This window comes from Micropterus salmoides, unplaced genomic scaffold, assembly GCF_014851395.1.
Source record: "Micropterus salmoides isolate LMB-PRFRI ecotype aquatic unplaced genomic scaffold, ASM1485139v1 Ms_hic_scaffold_2, whole genome shotgun sequence".
In the NCBI taxonomy this organism is placed as follows: Eukaryota; Metazoa; Chordata; class Actinopteri; order Centrarchiformes; family Centrarchidae; genus Micropterus; species Micropterus salmoides.
Window position 1 is genome coordinate 35360127 of NW_024041150.1, and position 15874 is coordinate 35376000.

Here is a 15874-nt window from a genome sequence, read left to right on the forward strand (position 1 = left end):
GTAAATCCTTGCTAACTGCAGCCACTATCTTAAAAAAGAGCCACCCTTAAAGCCTACGTGTGGTGAGTATTTAATACTAGGTTTTGGGGCAGCATTGTGGTGCAGTGGTTGCCACTGTTGCCTCACAGCAAGAAAGTTCGTTCGCTCATTCACCATACCCTGTAAATCAACAATAAATCCACTTAGATCCACTTCTCTAAGCCCGCAGACATAGGGCTCTCCACGTTAACTGACTTACCCCTGCCTCTGTTCTCCCTGCTTTTCCAACTTGCCAGCTTGACCTTACAACATATTAAAAACTGTTCAGCTGCTTCTGTGCCCTTTGACCCCTCTCTATACATCTCTTAGGATGTGAGAACATGTTCCAGGGCTCTGCAAACCAGCCATGTTACCCCCTTGCAGTCTAATAAAAGATCTTCCTCTCTTCATGGGAAATGACACTGACCCCCCACAGAGACATAAAGGTACTCTGTGTTTTCCTCTGCAGTCTTTCTGCAAAAACAAATGCAAATTAGCAGCTCAGGCCCACTTTTCACTGCACAGTTTCTTAATTACTTTTGCTCTTTGGCTTCATCTCCAACTAAAAAGCAGGAAGGAGTATTTCCGCAGTGATTACTACTGTCTATAGTACTGATGCACAATAAAGACGTCAAGAAGTATGTTTATGTGTTCGTCAATACTCTCTCTACGGAGAGTAATCAGCTTAAGGCAAATTTTCGATTGCAGCGTTAAGTTTGTATAATGAGCCGGTTAAAAAGGATTTATTTGATTAGCTGCGTATAGGTATCTGCATTTGAGTCCTACTTCCTGTGTTAATTACCTGAATCGCACTCACCAGACAGAATGTTGACATCACACATTTTAAAACCCTGAATCAATTGAGAGGCGGAGGCATTTTGGTCTCCAGAGGTTCCAGATTAAGACACATTTGCAAATTAGTCTTTTCATGGAAACAACATTAGGGCTAAGATGCCATCATGGTTCAGGAACTAAATCTTCTTGGTAAAATTTATGCTATGTCCAAAAACTAGAAGTGGAAGTAGCCTCTCGGTGTGAAAAGTGAAGCCAATGTGGAAATGCCATAAAGTCCAATTGCATTGTCAGTGAGTCTATGAGAAGATTACCCTGTAATTCTCACTTGATATATTATCTCAGTTAAACACTTTCTTAATGATGTTTATGTTCAAGTCTTCTTCAATACTGCATGATGTTAATTTTGTAAATAATGGTCTGATTTAGAGGAAAATAGACCATATAGAGGGGTAAGCTTTAGGGTGTGGATACCTTGGGATTGATATGTCGCTACCAGGGTGACCTGTCAGACGTAGCAAGGCGTATCGTCCCCAGCTCCACCCTTTCATTCAAATATGGTCACTTCTGGTTCCAAAAAAACAAGATGCCCACAGCCAATAAGCCAATTTCAAGGCTTCAGAACTGTAGTCCACAAAACAATGGGTGGTGTCATGCTGGCTATAGCACTCAGGGTTTAAATGCAACACTCTGCAACTGGATATAGGACTTCCTCACAAACAGACCCTAGTCGGTTTGGATTGGCTGACACACCTCCTCCACTCTAGTGCTCAACACCGGAGCCCCCCAGGGCTGTGTGCTCAGCCCACTCCTGTTCACGCGGTACACCCTCAACTGCATCCCTCGACATGGAGAGAACTCTGTTGTGAAGTTGGCAGACGACGCCACCATCATTGGCTGGATTTCAAACAATGATGAGACTTCATATCGGGAGCAAATGGATAATCTTGCAGAGTGGTGTGCAGTGAACAACCTACTGCTCAACGTCTGATCATTGCTTTCAGGAAAAAGGAGATAAAGACACACTCCTGTCTACATCAGTGGTGGGAATCACTATCACAGAGAACCTGACATGGTCATCTCACATCTCCACAATGGGGAAGAAAACACAGAAATGACTGTATTTCTTGAGGAAGTTTTAGAAGGCCTAATTCCTGTGCCAAGTTCTTGTCAGCATTTACAGAGGAGCAATAGAAAGCATGCTGACTGGAAACATCACTAACTGACATGGGATGTGCACGGCCCAGGCTCTGCAGCGGGTGATTAACACTGCTCAGAAGATCATTGGTACCCATCTACTGGGCATCAGTGATATTGGTGAGGTGAGGTGCCTACGCAGAGCCCAAAGGATACTAAAGGACAGTACCCACCCAGCCACAGCCTGTTTACCCTGCTGCCTTCTGGGAAGAGATACAGACGTTTCAGCTGCCGCACCTCCAGACTGCAGGGCAGCTTTCCCCCGAAGCTATCAGACTCTTAAACTCTAATTCATCCTCAGCGCTGCTCCATTGATTATAGTTTATTTCTGTTTACCATTTTTTGCTTCTGCTTCTGTATTAATGTAAATTGTCTGCTATGTAGCAGAAGGGAGTTACAAAACTCAATTTAACTATATAACTTGTTATACTGTGATAAATAACCTAAATGTACCTACCTACCTGCTTATTTTATATAGTCTATTGCTTTGGCAGGGGTTTTCAAAATCTGACACTTTACACTGTGGGCTCCTTTAGACAAAATTGAGACATTATGCTGGACCTTTTTGTTTTCTGTGATTTCTTTTGTGGATGTTTATACAAAGTTGGAATGCAAAATCCCATGACTCATCCATTACAAGCAGAATTCAGAGAGGACTGCTTCACTGAAATGAAGTAGTCGTAAAAACAAGAAATTATCAAAATGTGCCATTGCGTGTCAGAGGTACAGTGCGTAGGTTTTCCTGCCAACATATCACTATGAGACCTTCTGACTTCACTAAAGAGCTCCCCCTTCTCTGCTTGAGTGTGTGCCAAGTTGTAACACAGCTGGTATAGTGCATGTTAGGGTCTAGATGGCTGTTGACTGGGCAGCACTACTGACTGTTCGAATTTAGTCCAAAAATCTGCAAAAAGCACAAGTACTGTTTGTTTGTTAGCAATGAACTTGCCAGATATGCATTAATGCATCTGATGCCTTCATTGTGTTGTGTGATCATTGATTGCAAACGTTAAGATGAGTGACTTTTGCAATGATCTGGTGAAACTAGCTGTGAAGTATTAAAACAGGTTTGAGGCCTCTGTCCCCTGCAGATTGTTAGCAGCTGCTGTCACCCAGTGATGGAAATTAGAGCCTGACAGTCATGTTCCATGCTGGATAAAAGCATAAAGTGTTTAAATTTTATATCTAATTTTGCTGTTTTTGGTTAGACCCATGCTCTAAAATTAGCTAAAATACTATTTTTATAAAATTCTTGTACAGAGAGTGATAGATTTAGTTTATCAATATTTTTACCCTCAAGTGTCCTGTTTGATGCAACATTTGTTCCCCTTCAGGTATGGCCTCAAGTCTTTCAGTCTAGCTATAACAGATGCTTCAGCTTCAACGTAGCTGACCAACCGCTGGAGAAAGGAAGATTAATGGAGAAAAGGCAGAGTTAGGGTAGATATAATGAGGAGGACGATTCCGTAGTCAATGAAGAAATAACTGATGGACAGTGAAGGAGGAGGAAGAAGGCCTGCAGAGATAGAAGAGGAGCATATATTTGGATGGGAAGCTCAGAGAAGCAACAAATTGAAGATGATCAACGAGAGGTTTCCATCTCTCTATATACCATTTTCATTGTTAGTGGCAGGGTCCGCCACTCCAGTGCAAGTTTCAAATTCCTTTCACCTCCATGAGGGATTCACATGAAACAATGCAGCATGTAATCCAGTACTATTGTTTTTAATATAATCTCATTTATATAAGCCTCAATGTTTACTGTTCACTTGCCTACAGCCATGTGAGAGCTATGTTAAATTACTGCTAATGCAAACAAAACATTTCCTACTGCTGCAGCTTCTTCACTTACTTCATTAAGAGCATTCAACTGCTTTTAATGGGCTTTTATTGTGAAAATGTGTTTACAAAACAATACATGGCCATTTTTCTGTTTTTTTTTAAATATCACAGATCATTGTTAAATATTGAAGGAAGTAATGGAAGAAGGAACAGACACAGTGAGCTGAGGATTCGGCTGCAAGGTAACCAACTTCTTTTACTATGCCCTGCTCATGGCATGATGGGTAATGGCTGATTATTGACTGACTTTATTCAGACGTGAGTTTGTCTGGCTGCAACGTAAACAGATATTCCAGCTGCTATTCTGTTGTATTTCTGACACAGTAGCAGCTCAAGGAGTATTTGCTGCTCCCTAACACTAGTGTTTTTTAGTCTTAAATCCAATTTGCTGTTACCACCATTAACCACAAGTGTTGCCAACCAACCAGTGATGGAATGTTAGGGTTTATAACTTTAAGGTATTTGATGAAACCTGAATTTTTTTCCATGATGAGTTGGAAATTGAATTAATACACACAACGTTTCGAAACAACATACGTGTTGACAGAGAGTAGGAAGGAAACAGAAATAAAAAAGTGTTTATGCAAAAGGAGTAGGAACAGAAAAATAACTGGAAAAACATGAATCAAAAGGAGAAGAGCAGAAGCAGGGAAAGCCTGACAGTATAAAGAAAGAGACCGCATACATCAGACATACACAGACTTGAGAAATACCAGTAGCATAAAAATGTGACAAAACAATAAACCAAAAGGTTACTTGGAGACCCAAATCACTGCATGCTGTTTTGGTATTTTGACATTCTCATTTTTCCCGAGTTTGTCTCTCTTTATCATTCATGATGGCACAGTGTTCAGCTGAGAGCGATGTTTGAGAGGAGGGGAAGGGCGCCTGATAGCCGGTGATGAGCTCTCCAGTTAGAGAATCAAGGGAGAGGAACAAGTTTGACCTTCCACCTTGCAGTGTCACCACAGAGACTGCTGCAGCCTCTCGGCCCTCCCCTCCTCCTCACCCACTTTTGTGAGTGTGAGTTTTTGAAGATGACAGTACTTTCTCCGTCTCACTCTCCCTGTGGTTATATATGTATCTCTCTCTCCATCATATGGACGTCCCTGCTGTGTATTCTTCTCCCTGTCATTCAAAATGTAATATGCTGTAGCTTAGTAGCAGACTGCACTGGTGGTACGCGATGAAGAGGAAGGTGTGACTCTCAGTGGCAGATTTTTTTTTCCTTCTCCAAACATTTTGAAAGAAATCTTTTTTTCATTTTCTTTCTTAACCATTTTTTTCTGCCATCTCCCACTTTCTAAAAGGCAAATTTAAGACGTATTAAGAGCCCCTTTCCCACTCTGATCTTTATTTCCAATTACTGTGACATGAGCACCAAGTATGTATGTATTGGTTATGAGCACGTAAGATAAACGTGTAGTTCATACACAGGTCTGTCCTTGTGATCCCCTGCGCACGTGCTAGTAAGACCTCCATACATGCATGAGTGAACATACAAGCAAACACACACAGATACAAACACACACACACAAACACAGCAGGTTTCCCTGAAGTATTTTTAGTTTTGCAAATCTCCACTGTTTGTTTAGACCTGTAATCACGCAATGGTGTGTATGTTGCGGATGTGTGTGTGCAATTACTTGTATGAGACTTTAATATACTGATGAGTGTGAGGTGCTTTGACATGTGTGTGTGTGTGTGTGTGCGTGCATGGTTTGATAGTGGTACAGAAGGCAGTTTGGTAGGTCTACTGTGTTCGGTTTGGGTTAAAGAGACCATGAAATGGCGTAATCTTTTTAATGTGATGTTGAAACAGGATGAGGGCGTTGACGTAACAAGGCAGGATCATTTAAAACTGTAAACCAATGCAATATCAGTTAAAGAGCAAATTGTATTAAGGGTAGCAGGGTGGGATTTATCGAGAAATCTCAATGGCTTTATCACCATAAGGTCACTGTTAAATGAACTGGTTACCATTTTAAGAAATACTCTTATTCACTTTATTTCTGAGAGGGAGATGGAGATGCTATCAATGTCATGTATGTGTGTTGGAGCTCATGCTATGGGTTTGCCTAGCTTAGCATAAAGACTGGAAGTATGGGGAAATAGTTATCCTGGTTCAGTCTTCTAAAGCTTGTTGAATTTGTAAAAAATGACAATTTGTGATTATAATATATTATATGTTGGAGCTATCTGTTAACTAACCAACAATTGCCTTTAAACTTTACGGATTCAGGGGGTCTTTATGGATCACCTTTAAAGCCGAGGCCACTGGACTGGAAAATTAGCTAAAAATACTGTTCTTACTAACTTATTGAGGCCTGTACAGAGAGTGATAGATTTAGTTTATCAATATTTTTACCCTCAAGTGTCCTGTTTGATGCAACATTTGTTCCCCTTCAGGTATGGCCTCAAGTCTTTCAGTCTAGCTATAACAGATGCTTCAGCTTCAACGGAGCTGATCAGCCGCTGGGGAAAGGAAGATTAATGGAGAAAAGGCAGAGTTAGGGTAGATATAATGAGGAGGAAGATTCCGTAGTCAATGAAGAAATAACTGATGGACAGTGAAGGAGGAGGAAGAAGGCCTGCAGAGATAGAAGAGGAGCATAAACTGAATGCACATGAGAGGGTAGGAAGAGAAGTAGAGGAGAAGATGACAAGAAAGACGAGGGAGATGAAGGAGGGGAGATATTTGGACAGAAAGCTCAAATTGAAGATGATCAAAGCAGAGAGTTTCCATCTATTTCTGCAATCGCCTATTACATCCTGTCATTACCCCTCCATACACCATTTTCATTGTTAGTGGCAGGGTCCGCCACTCCTATACAAGTTTCGGATTGCTTTCACCCGCATGAGGGATTCACATGAAACAAAGCAGCATGTAATCCAATATTACTTTGTTTAATTTAATCTCATCGATATCAGCCTCTATGTTTATTGTTCACTCGCCTACAGCTAAGTGAGAGCTATGTTAAATTACTGCTAATGCAAACCAAACATTTCCTACTGCTTCACTTACTTCATTTAAAGCATTCAACTGCTTTTAACAGGCTGTTTCAGGGTGTCTTTATAGATCACCTTTATAGCCAAGGCCACTGGAAGACATATTGAAGTTCTTTGGCTGTAGACCACACCACAACTTTTTTCCAACTTTTTTAAAGGTCATTGAATTTTATCAAAACTTTATTTGTTCTGTTTAAGTATAACATCTGATTCAGAGTCTGATAAAACTGCACAGCTTTTCTGTTTTTACCTCTGCATCTACAATATGATTTTATCTGGTGGTTTTGAATTCAGCATCTGTGTGTGTGGATGTGAAGTCCAATAGTTTCATGGATGTTTCAGGTTGGTGTGAAAGTCTTCATTGATTTCAACCAATTACCCAGGGAGTTACTTAAACATTGAACACACAAATCACTGATTAAATATGTGATGATTAACTGAAACTGTAACAGATATTTATTGCAGTCACAAAAGGTGTGAGAGAGCAAGTCAGCCAGACAAGCAGAGAGGGAGCAGGCATGAAAGTTGCAGTCAGATTGCATATTGAGGCTCATCAGCTTGTGCATTTCCACTGGGCGAGCTACTGTAAATGGAATCCAGTACTTCTAATAGCCATGCACACACACACCAAGCACAATGCAACATAATTGTTATTGGCATCTGCACATCCAGCCTTTTGAAGCATATGCTATTGATTTCCCAGGCACCCCAACCCCCCCCCCAAAAGGATCCCCTTTTTGTGGGTTGGAATCACTCACACACAAATATCAGTTCTCCACTCAGTATGGTTTCATTTTCACTATGCTGTAAATCATCCTTAAGAAACCAGTGCCAACCTGCTGGGCTTCCTTAGTTGAGCCGGTAATTTATTACAATTAGCTGGAGAAAAAGCATTTTCCAGAATCCGGAAATTACAGGAAAGTGCACTGTTTTCTTCTATGGAGAGCTAAATAATACAATTGTGCAGAGTAAAATGTCATAAACTGAAATTTAGAAAATGGTGTTTTCATCTTAAATGTGTTAGTATTTTTGTGCATAGCACAAGATAAATTGTAATTATGTAGCAATTTAAGTTGATGATATTCCAGCCAAAACTGAGGACATATTGTTTTTTGAACCATATTATGGTGCCATGATATGCTTGAAAACATACAGCTTTAGTGAGGAGAAGAAGAAAATGTACTGTGTCATAGCAAGTTTGAGAAATTGATTGTACTTCTCGTGAAATCTGAATGATCAGTAAACATTCAATTTGCCCATGAAAATATTGACTGATAATGAATGAAATAGATAAATATTGTCACTTTGTACAGACATGAAGGATTGATGCTAACTAGCTAGCTAGTTTAATGTATCTTGTTAGAAAACTGGATTATATAATAATATACTATATTGCAGAATATCATTATATGTTTTAGTGGAATCTTCTCTTTCTGATTTGGCTTTCTGTGGTAAAGGATATGTATAGTTTCAGATAGGTAGGAGAAAAATGCAGTTACATACATACATAAATAGATACCATCCGTCCATCCATCGTCAACCGCTTATCCTGCATACAGGGTCGCGGGGGGCTGGAGCCAATCCCAGCTTACATTGGGCAAAAGGCGGGGTACACCCTGGACAGGTCGCTAGTCCATCGCAGGGCCATAAATAGATACAATGCAAAATATTTTTTGTCTATAAATGGAGAAAGTACTCTTGCTACTCTCTCTAGGATGGACCGTCCTGCCAAGATGACTGCAAGAGCACAGCATAGAATGCTCAATGAGGTTCCTGATCCTAGAGTGTCAGCTGATGAAAAGAAATGGAACGTGCTAACATCTTTGTTGATAACAACATGATACGTAAAACACTGAACAAGAATGGAGTTCATGGGAGGACACCACGGAGGAAGCCATTTCTGTCCAAAAAACAAAACAAAACATGCTAAGTTTGCAAAAGTTCCACAGCACTACTGGCAAAATATTGTGTGGACACAAAGTTGATTTGTTTGGAAGGAACACACAACCCTATGTGTGGAGGAAAAAAGGCACTGCACACCATCAATAAAATCTCATCCCAACTGTGAAGTATGGTGGAGGGGGCATCATGGTTTGGGGCTGCTTCTCTGCCTCAGGGTTGCTATAATCGACTGAAAAATTAATTGGAAAAATTTTGCAGGAGAATGTAAGGCCATCTGTCCAAATCTGATCTTTATTATACATACAACAAACATATTCGATACAAGGCTCGAGGGGTAGTGCGGTCGACCACTATTCAGAAGGTTGGTGACTCCTCCAGTCTAAATATTAAAGTAAGTAATCAGAATCAGAATCAGAAATACTTTATTGATCCCCGAAGGGAAATTCTGTTAGTAAGATACTTATGCTCCCAATGAATGCGTATAAATCTGTTACTTTCTGTTTCTGATGGCAGACGACATCTTAGTAGTTGTGAATGTAAATGTGACGTAGTATTAAAAGCGCTTTGAGTGGTTGGAAAGACTAGAAAGATGCTTTACACAGACAATTTACACAGTCTACAATATACTGTATTCATGTACATATACATGTTTTAAAGTGGCAAGTCAAAGTTTAGTTTTGGGGAGTACTACTATGGAAGATTTTATTGGACTTAAATATTTGTAACCCAAACAAAACAATCCACAAATGTGTAATCATAAATCATAGTACACATTTGTGGATTGTTTTCTGTGGGTTACAAATACTAAAGTCCAATAAAATCTTCCATATAGTACTAAGAATGCAAAACAGTTGTATAATGCCTTCTGTGGCTTTGGAGAAGCTTTCTTAAGTCTGTGAAAAATAACCCTAGTGATGTCATAGTGATGTCATCAGGATTATCTCAGCTGGGGCTCTAGCTAAAACAGCAGATCATTATTTTAAAACATGTGGAAAGTCCAGAAAAGCTGGATGATTTAATTATTTTAACCCAATTCAATTCCAAGAAGGGTTAAAGCAAGGGCAGCTGGACTTGATTGAAGAACTGAAGACGTTTCGCCCCTCATCCAAGAGTCTTCTTCAGTTCTAACTGACTGGAAGGGAGTCCCATGTATTTAATCTCTGTGGGGTCATTGTCAAGGTGATTGATACCACTTAGTGTTTTAGTGCTCCTGGCTTTTGTAACGACAAGAGTTGTCAGCAAATGGTGAGCAGTAGTGAACCAAGTGGTATCCATCACCTTGATAACGACCCTACAAAGGTTAAATAGCTGGGACTCCCTGCCAGTCATTTAGAACTAAAGAAGCCTCTTGGATGACCTAAACAGACATTATATCCCATCCAAGTTAACAGAGAGCTAAACCAGAAGTTAGCTGGCTTGGCCGGTTGAAGTCTGGTGCGCTTGCTTTAGCGTCTTTTCTAAAAGTCAGGATACCTCAGCCTCTGCTGCATTAATTTTTAAATCAATAAAAATTGTTTTCCTTTCTTTATGAAAGTGCAAATATAAATGGCTGCAGTACTCGTTTAATGTTGCTTTATATTCCAGTGGTCAATGAGGTCTTATTTATGAGCCATGTGGGCCAATTGCTAAAAGCTATTAGGTTTGTCATGTGACTTTTCGCTTCTGCATGCTCTATGAGTCTTAGCAAAATATGTCCTGCAGACCAATTTAAAACCATGTGTAACATAAATTCAAAAGTGGCACTAGTGTGGAAAACGGCTGTTATAATGTAATTAGATTAAAACATGTAAAAGTAAATTGTTTTAGAACTTAATTTCCCTTTTATTTATGAATATAGATACACCATCATTTGAAATGAAATGAAACTCCTGTGTGGCCTCAGTGATTAAAGGCAGCTTGTGTGTCAGAGACATGTTTTATAATTGTCACGTAACTGGATCAATTAGTGAAACATTCACAATTTATCGACTGTAGGTGCAACAAAGAGAATTCAAGTATTTGATCTTCTTCCGCAAAACACTGGAGGCTCCCACACACACAAACACACACACACACACACACACACACACACACACACACACACAGGTAATTTCTACAAATATATTGAGAACACGTCACCTCACAACCTCCACCCACTCACAAACACCTACACACAGTTCTTACCAGTCAGGGTGTTAAATGTGGTTGTCAGAGAAGCCCATAAGGCATGTTCTTGCACCCTTTTAGTGTGTCTTTTTACCTTTCCAAAAAATTGTGACATCAGTTTTGCTAAAACTGACTTCTTTCAGATGAAGGGATCAGGTGTCAAAGAGATGACAGAAACTTTGAGACCTGCTGACTCAGATCGAGGACTGGGCCACCAATATCAGAGAAGCACCATAAATATACTTGAACGTTCTTGAAAGGTCCCTGGATGACAGGCAGACTTCTGCCAAGATTACATGGGGTAACTCAGGGTGAAGGTGTGGGTGTGCCAGTCCCTTCTTATATCCACCATCTCAGCTCCTTCAAACCCGAAAGCTAAGGGTGTGTTTGCCCCCATGGGAGTGTGGTGTGTATGTCCATGAAAGAAACTGTATTGTTGTCATGACACATCTTTAACCCCTTTTGAAAATCATTTCATCAGGTTGCAACCGCTGCTGGGTTAAATTATGTGTGTGTGAGACACCTTGTTGATCCATATACTATATAATGTGAATAGCTGGTACACAGAGCATACTGTGTTCATTCATTCATGTTTATTTTTGTTCTTTGACATTTGCTGATGATAGATCCTCCTCCAGCAAGACAACACTAACAGTCGTCTAATCACACAGGTTGTAAACCTCATTCATTTGGAAGACTAAACAAAGACTACAGTCATAATTATTTCCCATCTGTGAATTAAAAACATCCTTAAGATTTAGGCAACTAACAACTGTTTTCATGATTTGTTAATCTTTTCCAGATCATGTAGTCTGTGAAATGTCAAAAAAAAAAATCCCAAGGAAATGTCTTCAAATGTATTGTTTTGTCAGAACAACAGATGAACAGAACAAGCCAATAAGCCAATCATTTGTGAAGCGATAGTGTTTGGTATATAACCAATAGAAATGATGGCCATAACTATGAAAAAGAAAGCAGATTGTAAAAAAAAAGAAGAGAAAGAAAAAGAAAGAAACAAATTTTCTTTAAGTTGTGCCGCTCCTGATAGCATATTCTGCTTTATCATCTTGACATGCTATGTGAGCTATGTCAGACCACACCTGCAACACAACACACACACACACAACACACACAAACACATGCACACACACATATAGATATAGATATAGATAGATAAAAGGGTCGAAGTCAGATCATTCAGTTTTAGAACAATGGATCCAGAGAAATCGGATGGAAGAGGCAGAGTACACCAGAAAGGAGGAGGAGGAGGAAACGCAGTATGGAGAGGAGTTAGAGGTGAAGGGAGAGGAACAGTAGGAGTTAGAGGAGGAGAAAGGATAGGAGGAAGATGAGGAGGGGGAGGCGGAGCCGGAGTAGGGAGGAGGAGGAGGGAGGAGTAGTGAGGAGGAGGAGGTGGAGAAGGAGGTGGAGGATGAGGATGTCTGGCCTGTCCCAGAACAAAGACAGGATGTTGGAGCAGAATAATTTGTTGTTTGGTGTGTTGAACAGTACAGCACACTAAGGAATAAAAAATGTGCAAATGTATACATTTGTCATTTCTTTTGTTGCGTTCATCATGTGAAAAGATTTTTGAGGAGGAGAATCACAAGCAACAATACGTATAACCAGTTTTTGTATTGTTTTGAATTTATCTCACCAGTGTGTAAGACTTGTAGTGTGTGTGTTTTTGAGGGCTTGTGTGTTATGTCTGAGGCGCAAGACTGAATGGTTTTGAGTGGAGAGGTTCATTTTGACCTGAAAATAGGATGTTTGGGGAATTGGGTGAGAAGTTGTGGATTTGTGTTTAGAGTTTCGAGAAAAAGAGGCATAATTTCAAGAAATGTGTTTAAGCAATTGAGAAAAACTGTAATATAATTGCAAATTAGTGTGGGGATGCCATACAAGCTCGGAGGTGGAGAATGACTCACTCACATCTTACTAGCGTGTTGCTATTAGCCTTCTGACCCTGTAGGTCAGGTGGGAAAATTCATGTGCACCTGCACGTCACACTTTGGCTTATTCTTTCTTACACATTCATTCTGTTTTCGACGTGCCACTTCCTCTACAGTGCGCACACACACACACACACACATACACACACGTTGTTTAGTTATGTATTCATATATTCAAACTGCTTGTTTGCTTTCATCCGATGATGTCGCCCCAAGGCCTGATTGTACTGGTCTGTTAGGGGAGCATTTCTGCTCTGTAAACTTGCTACAAAAACAGTATGAACACTTGTACAACACACGTACACTGAATGATATGCATCTGTGTATCCTCTAACACACTTGCAAAATTTAATTAGGAAAATTGGTGAAGTGAATTCAAGGATGCCCAAAGGTCTGTAAAGGTACTATCACTGTGTTTTTCTAAACTTGAAAAGGGAAGCTGCTGGAGGACAACAGGTAAGTTTCATAAAAGGTCAATTTAAACACTAAGAGACTTTGACAGAATAATCAAAATGAATGCAGATAGTTGTTTCAGCTGTGGTCCTTTAGGACATTTTCTATTTCTATTACTATAGTTTCCACAAGTATGGTTCAAAATTATAATACATTAGTACAAATGAGGATTGACACAGTTATTTTATATGCAGTGTGAAAGACAGAAGGACACTGTTTAATCCTATTGTTGCTGCTGCTGCCGCATAATTAAATTCTAGCAGTTACAGCAACACCCACAGTGCTGCTCCCTTGGCGCTGCTGGATTCATCATCCACCTCCACTAAAGGTTAGCGAGATGATACAGTACCAAACCTCTATTCAAAGACAGCGTGTAGAATAAAGTCCTAGAGACAGAAAGTAGATGGCGGTCCATTTCAGTTTAGTTTATTTAACCAGAGTAACACTGGACACAAATAGAGAAGATCAAAGTAAATAATAACATCTTAATGTCTACAATATACATTTGTCATCAAAGACTGTAAATGTACCCAATATAAAATGTCTGTCCCTGGTGTATTATTTTTTCAAACTGGCAGAATTTTATTATAATATAATGTTTAGCTAGTGTAATGTTCACCATGTATGAGAAATGGGGACTCGGACTCGAGTCCGACTTAAGTCGCACACACAGTGACTTCAGACTTGATTTGGGACTCGAGATGCGGGGCTCATGAACAATGTTTATTTTTAGGAAAAGTCTAATGAGCTTGCTGTTATTCCCCTCCCTCCGTTACCTATTACCTGTCACGTAACAGGTAGTATCTGCTGAACCCGCACCGCCACACGTGAGAGAGGACAACAAACACTGGCAGCTGCCGTAACAGTCATCATAAACTTTGGCTTTAAAAATTCAAGCAACAAGGCCCAAACAAAGAAGCGCTGAACAAAAAATAGGTTAGTAACCTGGGGTTAGTAAACATGTTTAGCTCAGCATTGGCCACGAACTACCAGAGGTTAACTCCGACTGTCGTTGGTTATGAAAAGATGAATGAGCGTTTGTTTACTTGCCAAATTTGCCAAACTGGTCCATTAGTGTTATCATTTACGTCCCGCTGGCTGCCATCATGTTAGTAATTAACGTCGGCTGCAAACAGGTTACAGGTTAATTGTTGATCATGTAACATTACAGAATCAGAATCAGCTTTATTGCCAGGTACACATACAAGGAATTTAATCCTGGATTATACAATGCTCACGATGTGCTTACTTATTTAATAATACAATAACATAATAATACACTAATAAAATCAAACACAGGCTACAGTTGTTACAGTTTTATTTAGTTATAAATATGTTATAAGTATGTTACACTGGGTTTGAGAGTCTGGGGAATTAGTTGACCTACAGTAGTTTAAGCTGTCATTGATTGCATTGCACATTACATGGTGGTGCTCTGTGAAAAACAGGTTACAGATTTATTGTTGATCATGCAACATTACTGTTTTATTTAGTTATAACATTATACTGGTTTGACAGTCTGAGGGTATGTGTTGACTTACAGTAGTTTATAAGCTGTCATTAGTTGTAGATGCATTGTACATTAGGGTATATGGTTGTGCTCTGTGAAAAACAGGTTACAGGTTTATTGTTGATCATGTAACGTTTCAGTTTGATTTAACATTAGTTAACATTACACTGGGTTTGAGAGTCTGTGGGGTGTGTTGACATACAGTAAGCTAGTTAATAAGCTGTCATTAATTGCATTGCACATTATGTGGTTGTACTCTGTAAGTGAAGGTTCAGGTTACAGGTTACAGTTACAGAAGTCCTTGTAGCTATGCAGTTTTATAAGCAGCCTGGATTGAACACAGCAGGTGATACAACATTCATTATAACCACGAGTGACTTCAGACTTGACTGAGCACCTCTGCCATGGACACTATTTTAGTTTGATGTGTTAGAGCGCTAACTAACTCTAAACACAAAGTGCAGCTGAGGCTGATGGGAATGGAATTGGTCTTCCATGGATTTGGTCATAAAGATATTGGACAAATTAAATTTTGACCAAATGATTGAAAAGTCAGAAGAAGTTATAACAATTTGTCCAGAAGGGAACAGGAATGTGTGTGTGTGAGTGTGTGTCAAATTTCATAGTAATTCATTCAGACATTTCAATTAAAACTATCAACCTGATGGTGGCACTAGAGGGAATGATGAATGTTTGTTGCAAAATCTTGAACCCACTCTCACAGCAGATGTTATTATAGTAAATTGGAAAACTGAAAACTTTGATGTGCTGGTGGCCCTAGATGAAAAGTCACCAACATCGGTAGGTTTCATCCTCTGGGCACCATAAATGTGTCTACTAAAGTTTATGGCAACCGTCCAACCGACTGACATTGCCATCCCTAGAGCCATGCTGCTATCATGGCTAAAAACACCAGAATGAAAATGGATAGTGTAGTGTTGAAACTGTTGGCAGCACTTGCTATTCTGATCATAAAAAGTAAATATGCAGCTCTCTGGCTGTGCTGTGGGAGTGTTTGAGAGTCGGGCACAAGTACTCTTTGTTGGCAGTGGCA

General features: G+C 39.8%; 1 protein-coding gene across 2 annotated transcripts in view; it reads left to right on the plus strand.

The window, feature by feature from the left end:
- htr2cl1 (5-hydroxytryptamine (serotonin) receptor 2C, G protein-coupled-like 1) overlaps positions 1-15874 on the plus strand; it is a 167973-nt gene that overhangs the window by 28832 nt on the left and 123267 nt on the right. Inside the window, exon 2 of one of the 2 annotated variants that reach the window (XM_038732536.1) lies at positions 3961-4031. The exons of the other annotated variant lie outside the window; for it this stretch is intronic. The gene's annotated coding sequence lies outside the window, so the exon portion shown is untranslated. The remainder of the gene's footprint in view (positions 1-3960; positions 4032-15874) is intronic. 2 annotated transcript variants of the gene reach the window in all.